The sequence below is a fragment of the Pinus tabuliformis genome, chromosome 2_2, assembly GCF_031772625.1.
Source record: "Pinus tabuliformis cultivar Carrire ecotype Pingquan chromosome 2_2, CPIR1, whole genome shotgun sequence".
Classification (NCBI taxonomy): Eukaryota; Viridiplantae; Streptophyta; class Pinopsida; order Pinales; family Pinaceae; genus Pinus; species Pinus tabuliformis.
Genome location: NC_142300.1, coordinates 1,280,145,140 through 1,280,165,284, shown reverse-complemented (window position 1 = coordinate 1,280,165,284; position 20,145 = coordinate 1,280,145,140). Strand labels below are relative to the sequence as shown.

At 33.6% G+C, this 20,145-nt stretch overlaps 1 long non-coding RNA gene across 1 annotated transcript; it reads left to right on the top strand.

The window, feature by feature from the left end:
- Positions 1-11,116: 11,116 nt before the first annotated feature.
- On the top strand, positions 11,117-12,094 carry LOC149198150 (uncharacterized). The gene is made up of 2 exons (XR_016254253.1): positions 11,117-11,363; positions 11,753-12,094. It is a non-coding gene; the product is annotated as an uncharacterized LOC149198150 (long non-coding RNA).
- Positions 12,095-20,145: the final 8,051 nt, after the last annotated feature.

The window sequence follows — 20,145 nt, the reverse complement described above, 5'->3', positions numbered from 1 at the left end:
ACTTGATATCTTCCTTATCTTCTTATACCAGTTAGTTATCTTCGCGTAAACGGATGCCTTGTGTTTAATTATTCAGCACATTCATATGAGTTCGCGCAATAAATAAATAGTAAAATTGCAATTTATACCCAATAATACATAAAACAGGAAAAGATACACAGAAATATGGTAAACCTTCTCTTTATTAATGCTTCCAATGGTTAGAGACTCGATCTACTCTACGCACTCAGCTGCAGGGATCCGCGCCCTCAGCTGTGGACTACTAGGCCTCTGCGCACTCAACTGCATAGCCTTCTCCTATTCTACGACCCAAAGACATGACTTACACTTCGACTCAATGCTTCTATTTCTTCTATTTCATCAGATTCTTCTATTCACTCTTTTCCTACACTTAGAGCCTCGCTCTATTTATACAATTCCATGTTTCACGGACCATGGGTAGATCTTTCAAACCAACATTACATTACAAAAACAAGGGCGGACAACCCTATGGCTCTACTATAACTTTGCACTCCGCGCCCATAATCACGGAGTCTTTACAATGGACTTAGTTAAAACTTGGGCTTTAAGCCCCAAAACATACCTTGGGGGGATTCCATGCCCAACGGGAAAAATAGTTTTATCTGAAAATTTAGGGATACCAAGTTCATAATCTTCGACTTCCACAATTCCATGTTTCTCCATAGAAAATATTGTTAGGATGTTAAGTGAAATGTTAGGTTTTCTAAGTTTTAAAGATAATAAATATACATCACTTAAAGAAACAATTGGTTTAATATTGTAGCAAATCACAAAGTTAGAGATATAAAAATTAGCACCATAATAGAAACCCTACATATACATACAAAAACCTTAGGTATTAGGATGAATATTTATGGATGATGATTCCTTGCTATAGCAAGTTGTTTTTTGGGTTTGTTGGATTATAGGTAATGTTATTTTAGTAAAAAAAGGATTTATTAGAGAGGTAGGTTGCAATTCCAAGTCAACCTAGGTGAATAAAAGAGAGGAAAATTCCAATAAAGATATAATTTTAAGGTGAAATGATCTTGAAATCATCTTGTAGCTAATTTCTAGTCAAAAAACGAGGGTTTTCCTACAAGAAATGGATTCACCATAGTGAGCACTGGGCCAATTAGGGCACAATTCAAGAGATAAAGGAAAAAGTATAACCCCCATGATTCATTACGAAATAACACTTTAAAGTTCCTTAATAAATGAAATTATGCACAAAATAAGATTTCCTTCAATAAAATCACGTGCTAGGTAAATAATCACAATTAACTTATTTAAATTTATCTATTTAATTAACTTCTCACAATCACAATTCAATTATCGATTTAACTAACTCATTAAGTTACTTATTTATTTTATTTATTTATTTTTCTAATTAATAGGTAAACTAGTTTTTTCATCGAATTCAACAATACAATTTCAGGTGAAATTGTGATTTCTTGTTGTTTAAAATGTGTTATTAAATGAATAAATGAATTCAGCACCCTTAAGGGCACCTTACCTTTGAAAATTACATAGTTTAAACTTCTGATTCTTAAAATTCTCTACTAGATTTGTTATCAAATGAACTCTAAACAAATACCAAAAAAAGGACCATTTCTCTATTAATTAGATTGGACATTACAAATTAAATTAATTTTTTATTATTATTAATTTTTTTGAGAATTTTGATTTTTAAATAAAAATAAATTCATTGTTATTTCAATATAAATAATATTTTTTCGATAATTCTAATTTTTAATAGAGAAATAGTTTCATTAACATTACAACATAAATTATAATAAATCAAGTAAAACAATAATTTAAAAGATATTTGATTAGTTAAATTTAATTACTATTGTCAATTTAATAATAAAAATGATGATGATGATGATTAATGTCCACTAAGACCAATGCAGTCTACCAGACATTAAGAAGAAGAAGAATCTAATTGTAATTCTTTATAATCTTATTTCTATGCTCAAAAAAAAGGGAAGAAGCACACCAAGATCACAATAGTTGGGTTGACTTAACATGTCAAGAAGATTGTAAGTGTGACATGTAGCATTTTTTGGTTCTGATTAAATAGAATATTTAATCATGTTTCTATGCTCATAAGGCAATTATACAAGGAAAATGAAGGTCCACAGATCGATTAACTAACTTCCCATTCATCTCCATTTACTCATATATTTACTAATTTCCCCTTCATATATCCATATTCATTCATTTTCCACTAAAAATCCCTTTTCCTATGGTAAAAATCATTTTTGCATAGGAAAAGTAAAAACCTTTTTACTATGTAAATTCCCTTTTTATTCGAAAAACTCATCAAAATACCTTTACCCTAAGTATTATGCATATATGAAAGCAAAAAAACCCATAGAAAACATAATACTTAGTGTTATCCCTCTTTTCCGCTATATTTCATATTAACATTGTTTTATGTATTAAATCCTTGAATAATCCATTTCCCATATATATTAATTCCCTTATTAAAATAGCCCAAAACCCTTAAGTTTCATTAGAAACTATGTATTTCATAATTATATCGCATCGCATATCGGCGGGACCGCAAACCTTTTAAAACAATGCAAATACCATAGTTTTATTATAAAACTATGTATTCAAACAATATCGCATCGCAAGTCTTCCATATGAATGCACCCCCCCGCAGTGCGAACCCCGATTGCGATATAGGAAGGGAAACCCGGACCCAATGCATATATATATATATCACAATCTATTGTAATATCACGTCTGCCCCTCCTTTGTAGTCCCGTTAAAACGATAAACCTTCACCTCTTGCAATTCCCGACTGCGATAGGGATACAGACCTGACCCATATATATATTGCAGTTAATGCCACATCACATCCGCCTCATCGCAAATCCCCACTGAAACCATAACCCTTTGCCCACTGCGATCGCCGATATGAGATAAGAGGCCCGGACCCAACCCAACATATAATATCGTTCAATGATATATCGTGTCCAACCCCTATCGCAGTCCTTTGTAATGAGCCTACCCACTGTAAACTCCAATTGCGATGAGCGATATCCGCCCGGACCCGACGCTATATATGCCGCAATTTATTCCCACATCGCATCCGCTCCCATCGCGCAGTCCCGCTTATAGCACAACCCTCCGCCATTGCGATCGTCGATATGCGATAAGGGGCCCAGACCCGACCATACATATATTCCAGTTTACTGCTATATCGCATCCGGCCCATATCGCGGTCCTTTGTAATGAACCTACTCCTTGCCTACTCCGATTGCGATAGCCGATATGGCTCACCCGGACCTGATGCCGATATCCACCACAATTCATAAATTTTCAAGTCCACATATTGGTTTTTTTTTAAGATTTCCTGTGTAAAATCGTTTTTTTCGATTTAAATGCAGGAATGACCCAAAAGCATTATTTAACTGCTAAATCATGTTTTTAACAATGATTAAGCCATTCCCACCTAGATTAACCCCTCCGTACTCTCTCTTTCCGCCACTGTTCATTTTTTTCACCTAATATTCAAAAGCAAGACTATTTCTCCTTTTAACGCATTTTAAACACCATTTGCTCTGTTTGCCTGTTTTAACATAGCACAGCCCCAATAATTCCTCTGCAGCCATTAAAGCTATCATTTTCACCTCCGATATGCCCCAAACTCCTTCTGATAGCCTATCAAGCTCAGTTGAGCCATTAAAGACCCTCTGCCACTTGATTTTTCTTAATAATTTCTAGATTTTCCAGGTAAGAAGACTGTTGTTCCAGGTTTTAAAACAAAAAGCATGTGTGACAGTTTGAAGACCAAATGAAGCGATTTACTGTGAAAAACACAGTAAAAACCTCAAATGCATAGTAAGGGTTAAAAGGAGCACAATAAAGGTCAAAAAGGATATACAGAGTTTAAAGCAGCATCAGATAAAGGTTAAAATGAAGCAAATCTGCCAACACGAAGGATTCAAACCATATATCAACATAAAGGGGCAAAATATCAACCAATGAAGCCAGCACAACCTAAATAAAAGGGGATAGCAAGAATCAGTTCAAGAGCTGCCCCTATCTTCTTTCCAAGAAGATCTTTTCCTTTCCTTGAATAAATCTTAAACAATTTTAGATATTTGTAGTTTTATCATTTTATAAATAACTCTCTTTTAGAGATGTTATGGGTTTAGAGTTGAAGATTCATAGCATTGCTGTAAAGTTGTGACTGTTGGTTCCACTTTGAACCTGGAAGTCACCTTTGAAGGAAGCTTTTGTAGATACTTGTTGTACTCAGTCTTTCTGGGGCCTTAATACAAAACAGAGGATTCTGAATCTGGTTTTACACAGTTTTGTGTTATCCTGTAAGTTTTTCTAGTTATCAATCATTGTGTTATTTCTTCATATGCTTATGACTTGCAGAGATATCTAGGTAGGAACAATTAGAGTATCAATTGATTCCTATAAGCTCCTGAATTGATCATCTATTAATAGAATGGATTAATGCAACTGTCTGTGCCTCTAAATCCCCTCTAATCATAAATCATCAACATCTTGTGTAAGCTTAAGTATATTGCCTTGAATCTTTTGAATGTAATTCAGAAGGTTTTCCAACTTATGATTGTTCTGTTTTACAGTATGGAAACTGTGATAATCATATTTTTGTTGTCTTCTACTCACCACTATTTTGATCTATATCACTGTGTAAAGTCTTATAGCAGCCCTCTGCTGAAGTAATTAATATATCCCAAAGGATTAATTACTTCAATCCTACATCTGCCTTCTTTCATTGGTCTTCCAAAATTAAAACCAAAAACCCCCAAAACAATTATTTTAGATGCTCTGGCATTGGTAGCTTGACCAACTACTATCTCAGAGGTACAACATCAGAATGGCGCCATTGCCGGGGAGCGAAGTAACAAAGATCTTTCTCCGGGGAACGATAAAGTTTAGATCTATTTCTTGTTGGTGAACAAGGAATAGGCATTTGTATTGGTTGCATTATTTTCACTTGGCGACTCCACTTTGTTGGATGGCGATTCCACTGGATTACCGATCCCACTCTTGTTTTGAAATTTCAGCTGCCTTTACTGCTATGCAAGGTTCATGGATACTTGAAATCAATAGTATATGTCTTTTCCTCTCAGCCATGGTCAGAAATCTAAAATGTCTACAGAGGATGCAACTTTTAAAGTACACTTGTGAGTATAAGTTTTCCATGGGATTTCATGTTCATATTGCATATATTCTTCAGATTTTTAGCTATTGGCAACTTGGTTTGTCAATAAATCCACTCCACACTTGGTTACATTGGAAAAAATATTACACCTAATAATGTAAAGTTTTTTAGTTCAGTTAGATAGTGGTGTGGAAGTGATGAGCTACTTTCAGTTTCAGGGCACAATGGATCTACAATTGTTTCAATTATATTTCAAGATTGCAATATCAAGTTTGGTTTGGTTGAGTGAAATGACTTCCAAGGGATTAGCTAATTAACTCCATAGCCGGTGAATTGGGCACTCTTGTGCTTATTTCCGCTTACATTGTTAGTTGTTTCACTTCAGGAGTTTTCAAGTTTCAGATTTCAGTGTGAAAGAATATCCAAATAAGTGCAGGCAAATGGTTACTTTTTACAGGTGTAGGTTGCAGTGTGCGGTAGTAGAGTATTGAAATGACAACATTAATCCATGGGGATTGGTTATATTTTACATAATATGGAGAACCAGTGGTTGGTGGTTTTATGGTATGATTCCATGCCCAATACTAAAGGCGACTAGTCTACTAGTTCTCTGCATTCTACATGAGAAAGCAGTCCCTAGATGGAGCCAATGTTGTAGCATTTTTTGGTTCTGATTAAATAGAATATTAAATCATATTTCTATGCTCATAAGGAAATTATACAAGGCAAATGAAGGTCTACATATTGATTAATTAACTTCCCATTCATCTCCATTTATTCATACATTTACGAATTTCCCCTTCATATATCCATATTCATTCATTTTCCACTAAAAATCCCTTTTCCTATGGTCAAAATCTTTTTTGCCTAGGAAAAGTAAAAACCTTTTTACTATGTAAATTCCCTTTTTATTCGAAAAACTCATCAAAATACCTTTACTCTAAGTATTATGCATATATGAAAGCAAAAAAAGCCATAGAAAACATAATACTTAGTGTTATCCCTCTTTTCCGCTATATTTCATATTAACATTGACTTATGTATTAAATCCTTGAATAATCCCTTTCCTGTATATATTAATTCCCTTATTAAAATAGCCTGAAACCCTTAAGTTTCTTAGAAACTATGTATTTCATAATTATATTGCATTGCATATCGGTGGGACTACAGGCCTTTTAAAACAATGTATATACCATAGTTTTATTATAAAACTATGTATTCAAACAATATCACATCGCAAGTCTTCCATATGAATGCACCCCCCCGCAGTGCGAACACCAATTGCTATATACGAAGGGAAACCTGGACCTGATGCATATATATATATCGCAATCTATTGTAATATCATGTCTACCCCTCCTTTGCAGTCCCGTTAAAGCGATAAACCTCTGCCTCGTGCGATTCTCGACTGTGATAGGGATACGAACCTGACCCACATATATATTGCAGTTAATGCCACATCGCATCCGCCTCATCGCAGCTCCCCACCAAAGCCATAATCCTTTTCCCACTGTGATCGCCGATATGCGATAAGAGGCCCGAACCCGACCCAACATATAATACAGTTCAATGATATATCGCGTCCGGCCCCTATCGCGGTCCTTTGTAATGAGCCTACCCACTGCAAACTTCGATTGTGATGAGCGATATCCGCCCGGACCCAACGCTATATATACCACAATTTATTCCCACATCGCATCTGCTCCCATCGCACAGTCCCGCTTATAGCACAACCCTCCGCCATTGCGATCACCAATATGCGATAAGGGGCCGGGACCCGACCATACATATATTCCAGTTTACTACTATATTGCATCCGGACCCTATCACGGTCCTTTGCAATGAACCTACTCCCTGCCTACTCCAATTGCGATAGCTGATATGGCTCACCCGGACCCGATGCCGATATCCGCCACAATTCATAAATTTTCAAGTCCACATATTGGTTTTTTTTAAAGATTTCCTGTGTAAAATTGATTTTTCGATCTAAAGGCATGAATGACCCGAAAGCATTATTTAACTGCTAAATCATGTTTTTAACAATGATTAAACCATTCCCGCCTAGATTAATCCCTCCATACTCTCTCTTTCCGCCACTGTTCATTTTTTCACTAGATAGCCAAAAGCAAGACTGTTTCTCCTTTTAACGCATTTTAAACATCATTTGCTCTGTTTGCCTGTTTTAACACAACGCAGCCCCAATAATTCCTCTGCAGCCATTAAAGCTATCATTTTCACCTCCGATACACCCCGGACTCTTTCCGATAGCCTATCAAGCTCAGCGGAGCCATTTAAGACCCTCTACCACTTATTTTTTCTTAATAATTTCTAGATTTTGCAAGTAAGAAGACTGTTGTTCCAGGTTTAAAAACAAAAAGCTTGTGTGACAGTGTGAAGACCAAATGAAGCAATTTACTGTGAAAAACACAGTAAAAACCTCAAATGCATAGTAGGGGTTAAAAGGAGCACAGTAAAGGTCAAAAAGGATATATAGAGTTTAAAGCAGCATCAGATAAAGGTTAAAATGAAGCAAATCTGCCAACGCGAAGGATTCAAACCATATATCAGCATAAAGGGGGAAAATATCAACCAATGAAGCCAGCACAGCCTAAATGAAAGGGGACATCGAGAATCAGTTCAAGAGTTGCCCCTATCTTCTTGCCAAGAAGATCTTTTCCTTTCCTTGAATAAATATTAAACTGTTTTAGACATTTGTAGTTTTATAATTTTATAAATAACTCTCTTTTAGAGATGTTATGGGTTCAGAGTTGAAGATTCATAGCATTGTTGTAAAGTTGTGACTGTTGGTTCCACTTTGAACCTGGAAGTCACCTTTGGGAAGCTTTTGTAGATACTTGTTGTACTTAGTGTTTCTGGGGCCTTAATACAAAACAGAGGATTCTAAATCTCGTTTTACACAGTTTTGTATTATCCTGTAAGTTTTTCCAGTTATCAATCATTGTGTTATTTCTTCATATGTTTATGACTTGCAGATATATCTAGGTAGGAACAATTAGAGTATCAATTGATTCCTATAAGCTCCTGAATTGATCATCTATTAATAGAATGGATTAATGCAACTGTTTGTGCCTCTAAATCCCCTCTAATCATAAATCTTCAGCATCTTGTGTAAGCTTAAGTATACTACCTTGAATCTTTTGAATGTAATTCAGAAGGTTTTCCAACTTATGATTGTTCTGTTTTACAGTATGGAAACTGTGATAATCATATTTTTGTTGTCTTCTACTCACCACTATTTTGATCTATATCACTGTGTAAAGTCTTATAGTAGCCCTCTGTTGAAGTAATTAATATATCCCAAAGGATTAATTACTTCAATCCTACATCTGCCTTCTTTCATTGGTCTTCCAAAATTAAAACCAAAAACCCCCAAAACAATTATTTTAGATGCTCTAGCATTGGTAGCTTGACCAACTACTATCTCAGAGGTACAACATGACAGATGTTAGGGAAATAAGAGCAGATGTGAGTGAGGGCCAGATAGTCTAAAAGAAAGTACTTTTCGTCCCCCACCCTTTTGGTATCGCAAAGCTGACAAATTCTATTGTCCCGGGGAGCCTTGGGAGTAGACCACCACCCGATTTCACTTCGCAGCTCATGATAACTAGTTCTAATCTTAACGATGTTCATCTTTTTCTTCGAGATGGTCAAAATAGAAAGATAATTCTGGTTCTCAAGGGTGGGGTTGATCACCTCCTTATAATATCTTAGCTTGGTTTTACCCTCCAAATCCTTATCATCCCATAGAGTCTTCTTAAATTTGGAGGTGAAAGTATATTTGACACTATCCTTGCTTCCCAAGATGATCTCTGCATTTTTCCCCAAATGGTTGAGCCAAGACTGGACATCCTTATGCCACCCACGCTTGAGGCGAAGGTGGGGGTTTTCACTAATGTTAGAAGCAATTTTAGGAAGTCTCTTGGAGTCCACGTTGTAAATCTTCTTCTTATCTATTAGATACTTAAGCATAGCCCTGCTTTCAATAGGGGAGAGGCTAGCTTCGATCAGGAGGATAGGATAGGGGGATTTCCCTTGATGTTGAGATTGTAGGTTATGAATTGATTTTGAATCATCTCAATCTTTCTCCATGATTCTCTGGATATAATGCAACCGTATATGACAACAAGTGTGATGAGTGTCTCAAAGAGGAACCTTTTTTTTACTCCAAAGATAGAGATCGATGGCCTTACAATTTTTTCCAAGATCATAATAAGCTTTCGAATCTCCAATAATCCTTTTCTTATTTTTGTAATTCCAGTTGAGGTGATAAGGAATGTCAATACCCAAATATTTATAAGAAGAGACACATTCCAAGCAATTGTTATCATAGACAAAATTTCCATGGGTGATATTTTAGCATTTAATTATCATGATTCTAGTCTTGTTGATATTAACCATCATACCCATTTTGGAGAAATACTCGTGAAGAGTCTTAAGTTGCTTGTCGAGTTCCTCATGGCTTCTAGAAAGAAGAATGATATCATCAACGTAGAGGAGAAGTGTAATGATAATACCAGCAAGCTCGGTCACCTTGCACCCCGTGATTTCTAAACACTCCTCTAAATTATTGATGTGAATACCAAAAATGGTAGCAGAAAGGAGACACCCTTGCTTAACCCCTATATTGCATTTAATATATTGAGACCAGCGTTTGTTGGTCTTAATCTTAGAAACAACCGTCTCGTAGAGGTGGATTGCATAAATCTTAAACTCAAGGGGAATCATTATCTCATCAAGTCTTTTCCAAATCTTATCCCAAGGAACAATGTCAAAGGATTTTCTAAAATCCACAAAGCAACAAAAGAGATCAACTTTACTATTGCAACATTCCTCAACAATGATCCTGAGAGTGACAAGATGGTCGATAGTCGAGTGGTATCTCCTAAAACCAACTTGCCCTTTAGCTCTTTTACCATGGCTTTCAAGCCAATGGCTAATCTTCTTATCCAAAATGAGACCATAAAGCTTGGCTAAGATGTGGCTAATCATAATGGTCTTGTAGTTAGAGGGAACAATTTTGTCCCCATTTTTAAATATAGGAACAATAGGGCTTTGCGACCAAGGTTTAGGGAAGTCGTGCTTTACAACCATATTGAGAATCTTGTGGAGATGAGGAATGAGGAAAGACTGTCCCAGCTTTAAGATCTCATCTTGGTATCCTATAATATATTTAGCTTTCCCGCTAGCGTGCTTATTAATCCTAGACTCAACGTCCTCAAGAGAAAATATATCGTCTTTAATAGGAGTGCTAATGATGTTGTCCATGGTGTTCAGAGAGTCATATAACTTCTTAAGATAAATGTCCCACTTTTGTAAGAGGATCGAATGATTATCATTAGATTTATGAACAAACACATCTAACAAAATATCATTTGAAAATAGTACAAAGTCAATAATCACACCAAGAAAAGAAGAATTATAAAATAACATTTAATTTAAGTTAGAAAAGTTAATAGTCACCCTAGGAAAAGAAGAAACATAAATTTAAAGAAGATAAAGAGGTAATCCTTAGAATAAGTAAGGAAGAAATATAAGGAATAATTTATTGAATAATATAATTAAATTGTTTATATTTAAATTTAATCTATAAAGTTGTTTTATTTATATGAATTTGATCAAGATTAGTCTAAATTCATTTTATTATTTGTAGCATCTATTCCCCATATATATATATAGATATATACTCTCTTAAGGTTCATCACATTTAATTCATGAAGCTTGTATTTATCATATAGATATTACTGCTCGTGGTATGTTATATTTTTCTTAAGTTTACCATTCGGTGATGGAGGTTGTACCCTTGTGCAATGCTATTATAATATTGACAAGATAAGCATTGACCTTAGGCCTGGGAAATAATGTAACTTACATGTGTTTATATAATTTTAAGCCTCTTGTTATGATATTTCATTAATTCGATCTGTTTTAAGGGTGGGTTCTAGATTATTCCGAGGGTATTTAACATCATTTACCAAGGACAATTGGCAATGGATCCACCGTTGGATATTAGGGTCAGATTCGATGATCGCTATGCATCGTGGATTAGTTTGGGGTAACTACCCCGCCCCCTCTGGCGATTCACCGACTCATTTGTGATCCTTGCTCTGTCGGGCATGGCTTTGCGATGGACTCAAACCCTAATCCAGATTTACAGAGGTATATCGGCTACACACAAAGGCACCAGGTAACCAATTGTACCATCGCTAATGGAAAATTATTTAAGACAGATTTAATACGATTTTATTTGGATTTTACCAGCATTAAATTACTCTTTATAGATCGAGGAGGAAGGGTATTCTGTTGCGGCATGGCTTCATTCTGTTCTGACCGCAATCTGATAAACTCACCAGCTAACATGTATCTAAATATTTCTTATTTTTCATTTGCAAATTATCTCATAGAATCCACACCGTAACTATTACATCTCCTGAAGAATATGCAGGGAGGTCAATTTCTGAATGACTGAGACCATAGCTAAGGAAACACTATAAAATTTGGCCATTTAAGGAAACCCTATATCCTGCTTCATTATGGCTTGTACTAAAATTCCCTTCCTTCATATTGTCTCTGCAGGTCAGGTTTATCTTCATGGGTAGATGACTTACAAATTTGGAACAAGTACCTTCGGGTTTCAAGTTGCAAATCAACTCCTGATACTTTGTTAATTAGGCCATATAGCTTGTGAATACAATTACCTTTATGGTGGAATGATGTCTTTGTTTACATGTCTCATTGGGATATTGTTGAAAAATGAGAACATTATTATCGAATAGTTTCATCTAGACTTAGACTGTGCATTCGACTGTTGGATCACTGGTTTGACCTTATGTCTAACCGGAGCTCCAGCCACTGTTTTTGTCTAAATAATTCACCTTATATCAATTGCTTATGGGTAATACACTTCCAGTATATGTACATTCAGTTTTATTGCAGTACTTTCTTCTTTGTATTTACATTAAATTCGTGACTTAAGTGATGGTATTTCCTAGTAACTGTTCATGTATAAGTTATTGCACATCATTCCCATTTTAGGTTCTTAATGCATTTATCAGCCTTATTTATTAGTACTCGCTGGGTAAGTGGGACCTAAATTCTTAGGAGCTTCCAATCACTCTTCAAAGTGCTTTAAGTATTTAGAAATATAGAGATCCAGACTGCTCCATTGACGAGCTTCAGTCAGTCGCTTGGTTAACCAAATCTCACCATCCGTATTTTATTATTACTTCGGTGGGTTTGCGGTTTCCTCTACGACATCAAGATTTCCTTTATTGTCCATCCAATCTTTTACTAGTATCAGTTACAGTCATGGTCCTTCTGCAGGTTTATAATTATTTCTGCTTCTCCAAACTTCATAAAGACTTATAGGAACTCTCTTGTTGTGTCAGTTACAGTCATGGTTCTTCTGCAGGTTTATAATTATTTCTCCTCCTCCAAACTTCATAAAAACTCCTAAAGACTTATAAGAACTCTCTTGTTCACAAAAAATAGAAAATGTGTTCCCTAATAAATACCACAAGGTTACTACCTTTCATTTTCTTTCCTTTATAGGAACCGGTACCTTACTACTACTATCGAATGAAACAGTAAACATGTATTCTATAGCAAACTGTCATTCCATTCACAGAAAATACTCATTCTTTACGATTACATAAAATACTAGGAGTTTTAAATATATATATATATATATATATATATATATATATATATATATACTTATTTGAATAGGTTCAGCATCAGGGAATTCAGTTAGGAGAAATACCACTCTTCCCAACCAATGAGAATGGTATTCACAACTAATTCTCCCCCCTAGCTTTTTCAATTCCAGAATAGTAGATAGACAATGAACTAACAAGGTATGTTCTCTTGCATCCCAACCAATGAGAATGGTATTCACAACTAATTATGCCCTCGGGCCTTTTCAAGTCTAGAGTAGTAGATGGACAATGAACTAACAAGGTATGTTCTCTTGCATCAAAAATATCCAATCCAACAAATCCAACCAAGAGCCTTTTCAATTTTAGAGTAGTAGATGGACAATGAACTAACAAGGTATGTTCTCTTGCATCAAAAATATCCAATCCAACAAATCCAACCAAGAACACAGATTCATTTTAATTCTAGAGTAGTAGATGGACAATGAACTAACGAGGTATGTTCTCTTGCATCAAAAGTATCCAATCCAACCAAGAACACACATCATCAAAACTACTCAATCCAACCTAGAACACACAGAAGGACAATGAACTAACAAGGTATGTTCTCTTGCATCAAAACTACCCAATCCAACCAAGAACACACATCATCAAAACTACCCAATCCAACCAAGAACACATAGATGGACAATGAACTAACAAGGTATGTTCTCTTGCATCAAAACTATCGAATCCAACCGAGAACACACAGATGGACAATGAACTAACAAGGTATGTTCTCTTGCATCAAAACTACCCAATCCAACCAAGAACACATAGACTCACAAGTCTATCTTAGGGATTCCCGGATTCCACTAGCTCTAGTCCAGTTATTCCACTAGCCCTAATTCCAATTAAATAATAACATGTCTTAGGGATTCCACTAGCTCTCAATCCAACTTAATAATACCAATACCATAACTACCTTGACAACATCATGTTCAAGGTTTTCAATTTTCTTCACTTTTTCCTCCAAGTTGCCTCTCGATTTCTCTCCTACTTTCCTTGGCTTCTTTTCCCACCTCACTTAGATGTTTTATCTCTAGGGAGAGAGGAAGTAATTGTCCTCTAAATGTCTGGTAAATGATGAAAATTTCCTCTAACCATCTGGTAAATGAAAATTTTCATCTAATTTCTTTTCTAGTGAATTCCAAGATGTCACATCTTTTTTAAAATAAATTAAAATAAAAATTGTAAGCATTAAACTTTTTAAGTAATTTTTTTCACTCAATTCAAAATTTACCAAGTCTTGTGAGGTAAAAGTAAATAACAAAATATTTACAGTAATTGGGGGTGTTACAATATTAAATTTATTAAATGTTGAGGGGAATTAAATTTCTATAGGTGTAAATATTTCCTCAAGTTTTCCATTCAATAAAAGGTTCTTGAGAGATTTGTTCCCTTTGGACACTCTTAAAGTAAGATTCAAGATAGTTCCATGGATATATTAATCAAAACAAAATTAAAATATTATAAACTGAAATGAATAGATTTATTTATTTTATTACTTTTTCAGTTTACCCATGATCATCATTATTGTTATTGTCACTTAGTCTAAGTGCAATCACAACATCTCTCCATACTTGGTTGCATAACTATGAGTCAAATAATATGTTCTATAATAACATGTTAAGAATATGGACCATTTATATTATAATTTATTCTGGAAATTAAAGTGTTTGTAATTTTGTTAATAAAAACTAAATTACACTCTAGCAAATTAAATGGAATTTATTTATTATTTTTTTTAATTTTTCCAATTGAGCCAACCATATGTTTTATTATTAGTTTTTTTAATCTTATGTTTCATATAACATGCCCATACAACATCTTCGCATATTAGTTTGTAGGGCATCTTTTTGCCAAAAAAATAAAAAACAAAAACTCTATTTTAACTCCTCTAAGTTTTGACTTATTTTCAGTGATATTTTCCTCTCCCTAAAAATTTATTAATATTTGTTTAAATTAGAAGTTAAAATTTTGTAGATATTTGTTTAAATTAGAAGTTTAAGATCGAATGACATTGAATCTATTTATGAATCCAAAAAGACACATTTAATAAGAAAAAACCATGACCAAAAAGACACATTTAATAAGAAAAAACCATGATTTCACCAAGAATCGCATTACCAAATTCAAGCTAAAACATCCAAAATATAACACACCTCAAATTAATATGACTCTCTATCACATGATTTCTGATAAGGACTTAATGTGTATAAGAGTGACATTGTCTCTACCTCAATGATATTCCTCAACAACTTCCATGCACAAAGATTTAGAGATTAGTGATTACACAAATAGTTTTAATTATTAACAAACAATTTTGAGTATTCATAATTATTAACAAACAATGTTGAGTATACATAAGCTATGAGGAATTAAAATTTAGAGTGTCTTGTTTTAGTTAAAAGATTTAATGGTTAAAGATAAAGTATTAGTGATCATTCTTATGAACTAATTAGATGCAACTATTTAATCATTGTATTTAATTTAATGTTGGGAAGTTATCGATTTAGTCATTGGATTCAATTTAATTTTGGGAAGTTATAGTTATGAATGACAATGCGAGTTGATGTAGTAAAATTTAGTTTTCTTGCAAGTTCTAACTGCTCTACTTCTGGAAGGTTCCCATACACTTGTATTATGTTAAATCCCGAATTGCCTCTAATCCTTACACAATATCTATGGCTTTGCATGATAGATAAATACACTAATGCATCATTAGTTTAAGATTTTACACAGATGTTGAAACTCTTCTAATTACATATTTTCCACATGCTATAATTCTTCTACTGACCACATACATACATAGTGACAATTCATAAACACAATAAATGTATCAAATTTGTTTCATTAATCAAATATGTACATATAGACACACAACTCTGGTTCCTCTCTATGGCTTGATTTCACATTTCAACTCTCTTCTCTTATTTCTTGTAGGCTTACAATAAAAATAATATTTTTTTAGATCCTAAAATCACTCCATAAAGCACTCCAATCAAGTTTTCTAAATGTTAAAATCACTCAAGTTATCCCTAGAATCAGTGCATAAATCTCTCATGATTTCTATGATAATTAAAAGAAATTTGCATTATTTAAAATAAAGAATTAGAATTTATTCTCCATATATAAACACCCTTTGGAGCTTTGTCTCCAAAAAACTTGGATAGTTTTGGATGTGAGAATGCTCTTCCATCATGAGTGATTTTTGAAAAACTTAGTTAAATTTCATCTTCACTCCTAGTATTAAATGTAGCAAGAGTCTTCAAGTCTAACCACCTTCAATCACTTTCTCAATTTGTTTTGATAAGAATAATTATCAACTACACTAACTCGAGTCTACAACAATTGGATAATTTCATTAGTATTTACAATTTCCACCGTGTGAACCATGGAAATTGTAGTGGTTTGAAATCTTGCTATTGAGCTACTCTAAGTGTCCACCCTCACCAAGCTACCAAACCTTCAAATGTTTGGCACTATTCGGGAGGTATTGAAGTGTATAAAGTTATTGGTTATTTGGATACAAAGGAATGCTTTCTAGTTGGAAACAACATATGCATTATTCTACCTTTCATGGAGGGAAATATGTGATCAAAGCATTCTTAGGTGTAAGAAAGCATAATCGATTAAAGGAGATCCTAGCTTGTATTAGCACTGACACCAGGAGAAGGGGTCATGGAACCATAGGTAGTTTGATTGATCACAACTACATCAACTTTTCTTATCAATTAATCAACTGTGAATTCACATTGGGATGTGTCAAGACACAAAGAGACTGTATAATTAATCAACACCTAGAATAATGTATGCAACCTAAAATCGATCAAAAGAGCTTGACATTATCATAAGGTGGTTCATGTATTACCAAATACACTAATAATATTCATTGGAATATCTATATAATTCATACATGCAAAAATTATACATTAAACTAACATTTTATTAAAAAACAACATAATGAAAATAAAAAAAATTATATATATATATATATATATATATATATAATTTTTCAAAAAAAAACAGCTATTAAATAAATTATTATAAAAAAACATAATATATTATCAATCAGGTTAAATAAATTATTATAAAAGAAAACATAATATATTATTAATCATTTCTGAATTTAGATTTCTGTGATCCATAATAATTATAATAATATTTTTTATCAAAATCATATAAGAAATATTCTCGTGAACACTTTTCTAACCAGCCAATATAATTTAGTTTAACTAATCATGTATAACAGAATTAATTAAATTATTATATATATATATATATATATATATATAATAAAACATATTAATTAGCAAAAATACATACAAAATAAATTTTTCCTCCAAAAAATTATATAATTAAACATTACTTTCAAAATAATTAATCTCAATTTTTCAATTTTAAAATAAGGTTTTATTGAAAACCTTTTATATATAATTAAACATTACTAACCATTTAATCATATAAAATTATCTTTATTAAAGGTTTCATTAAATAATTTTTTATATATAATTAAATATTATTTTCAAAAACATTAAAAATAGATTTCATTCAATTTTTTAAAAGATTTGAATTCCTATATTTTGTTTATGTAATGATATTTTTTCCTTTAATAAATAAGCAAAAATTAAATAATATTTATTTATTATAGTATTTTCTAAATCATTAAAAATAAACTTCGTACGTAATGATTAATTAATGGCTTTATTGTGATGATTCGATGGTTTGCGTATAAAAATCAGATTAGGCATCTTTACGATTTGTGAATGTAACGAGGTATTAGAAGTCAAAGAATATTGTTTAATTGTATATGAGTTTTTAAGTTTTATTTGATTAGCTATAAAGAGGTATGCTCATTGGAAGCCTCTCATATGATATGCTATGTTCATTCATGGAATGATTGCATTGTTAAAAAGGCTGTAACGTAACGATGGTGGAGATGGAATATAACAAAGTGACCAATAATTTTGAAACATATTTTTGGGAGTTAAAGTACAATAAGTTAAATGATAAGGGTAAACTTATCTTTTATATATTAAATGGAGCATATGATGATGATGATTAATGTCCATTGAAACTGATGAGTTCTATGGGATTTTAAGAAAAGAAATTAGTTGAGGCTATTTAAAATATTATTTTTATAATCAAATAAAAGAGAGATGAGTGCTTTGAGATTATTATAGTTATCCTAATTGAAGGAGTCAAGAAGGTTGGAAGTTTGGAACATGGTTTGGAAATAACAACAGATGTGAGTGAGGGTCGAACAATCCAAGGGAAAGTGTTTTTCATCTTCAATTCTCTTAGTTTCACACAACTAACATATTCTTTCTTCCGAGGGTGTTTTGCGAGAGAGACCAACGCCTAGTTTCACTTCGAAGATCATGGGAGTTAGTTCTTATCTTCGTAATGTTAATTTTCTTCATAGCACTAGTCAATACAAAGAGATAATTCTGGCTAGCGAGAGTGGGGTTGATGACCTCCTTATATTACCTTAGCTTCCCTCTCCCCTCAAGCTCCTTAACATCCCACAATTTGACCTTAAAATTGGAAGTTGTAGTATTTTTAATATTATCTCTATTCTCCAAGATGATCTCCTCCTTTACCCCGCAATAGTTGAGTCATGCTTGGGGGAATCCTTGTGCCAACCCCGCTTGAGCTAGAGGTGATGGTTTTGGCTAGAGATAAAAGCAATTTTGGGAAACCTCTTGGTTTCCATGTTGTAAAGTCTCTTCTTATACATAGATAGTGAAACATAGCTATCCTTTCAATGGGGGAAAGGATAGCTTCAACCAAGAGGATAGGATAGGGAGCATTACTTTTAATCTTGAGGTTGTATGTTATAAATTTCTTTTGGATCATCTTGATCTTCCTCCACGATTCTCTAGATATAATGCAACCCCAAACTTCAAATCCATACAAAATCACAAGGGTGACAATAGTCTCAAAGTGGAAATTATTTTTACTCCAAACCTAAAGATCAGTAGTCTTATAGTTGTTTTCAAGCTCATAATAAGCCTTGCAGCCACCAATGATTCTTTTCTCAATGTAATAATTTCAATTGATTTGATGATTAATGTTAATACCTAAGTATTTGTATGAACAAACTTTCTCCAAGGAATTGTTATCGTAAGTGAAATTATCGTGGTTTATCTTTTTGGACGTAATTATCATCACTTAGTCTTGTAAGTATTAACAACCATACCAATATTAGAGCAGTAATCATGAATGATATTGAGATATTAGTTAAGATCCTCATGGCTTATTTCCTAAAGAAAAATTTCATCAGCATAAAGTGTAGGAATTTACAAGGTAATTCCCTCACATAGAACACCAAAGGACACCGATCACAAACATATCACAAATCAATACACCAGTATTCTTGGTGTGGTTAAAACTCTCAAAGAGGTAAATAGTGCATGGCTTGAGCCAACGCGGCCACTTCAGACAATTTATTAATAAAATAAAGAAAATTTACATAGGCTTCTCTCATGAACGGTCACCCTACAAATGACCCTCCATGCTCTTTAAATAGAGATCATGGACCAATCAGTTGTTAAGCCATGGATAAAGTGTCAGTAATACCGAGGTGAGAATGAACCATCGGACCACTTCATGTCTATAACATATCGTGACCATCGGATTGTAAGTTACAAAAGTACATAGTAAAGAAACACACTTTACCTAACTCTACACTAAGCCAAGTTATACTTAACTATTTTCTATGTGTCGGAATATCCTAACATCCCCCCTTAAGAACAACTTGGGATAGGATTGAAGGATGTACAAATATGACACAATAGAAGAAGGAAGGAGACATTAGAGCCTATCCCCCCTTAGTGACAACTTCCTGAACTCCAACCATAAATCGAAGTTTAGTAAACTTCGCCTTTGTGAGAGCCTTTGTAAAGATGTCTGCAACTTAATCATCGGCTGAAAAATATTGCACTTCAAAAACATGGTCATGAATGAGATTTCTGATGAAGTGCATGTGTAGTTTAAGGTGTTTGCTGCACTGATGTTGGACTGGATCTTTGCATAGTTGAATGGCACTTTTATTATCACACCAAAGTGTAGTCGGATGTTGCTGCTGAAAGCCAAACTCTGACAGGATCTGATGAAGCCATAGAGCTTCCTTACTAGCTTCTACAGTGCCACGATACTCTGCTTCTGCTAAAGAAAGAGAAATGGAACTTTGTTTCTTGCAAGCCCATGTAATAAGTTCAGAACCAAGAGTGAAGACATAACATGCAGTAGACTTCCGTTAATCAGGGT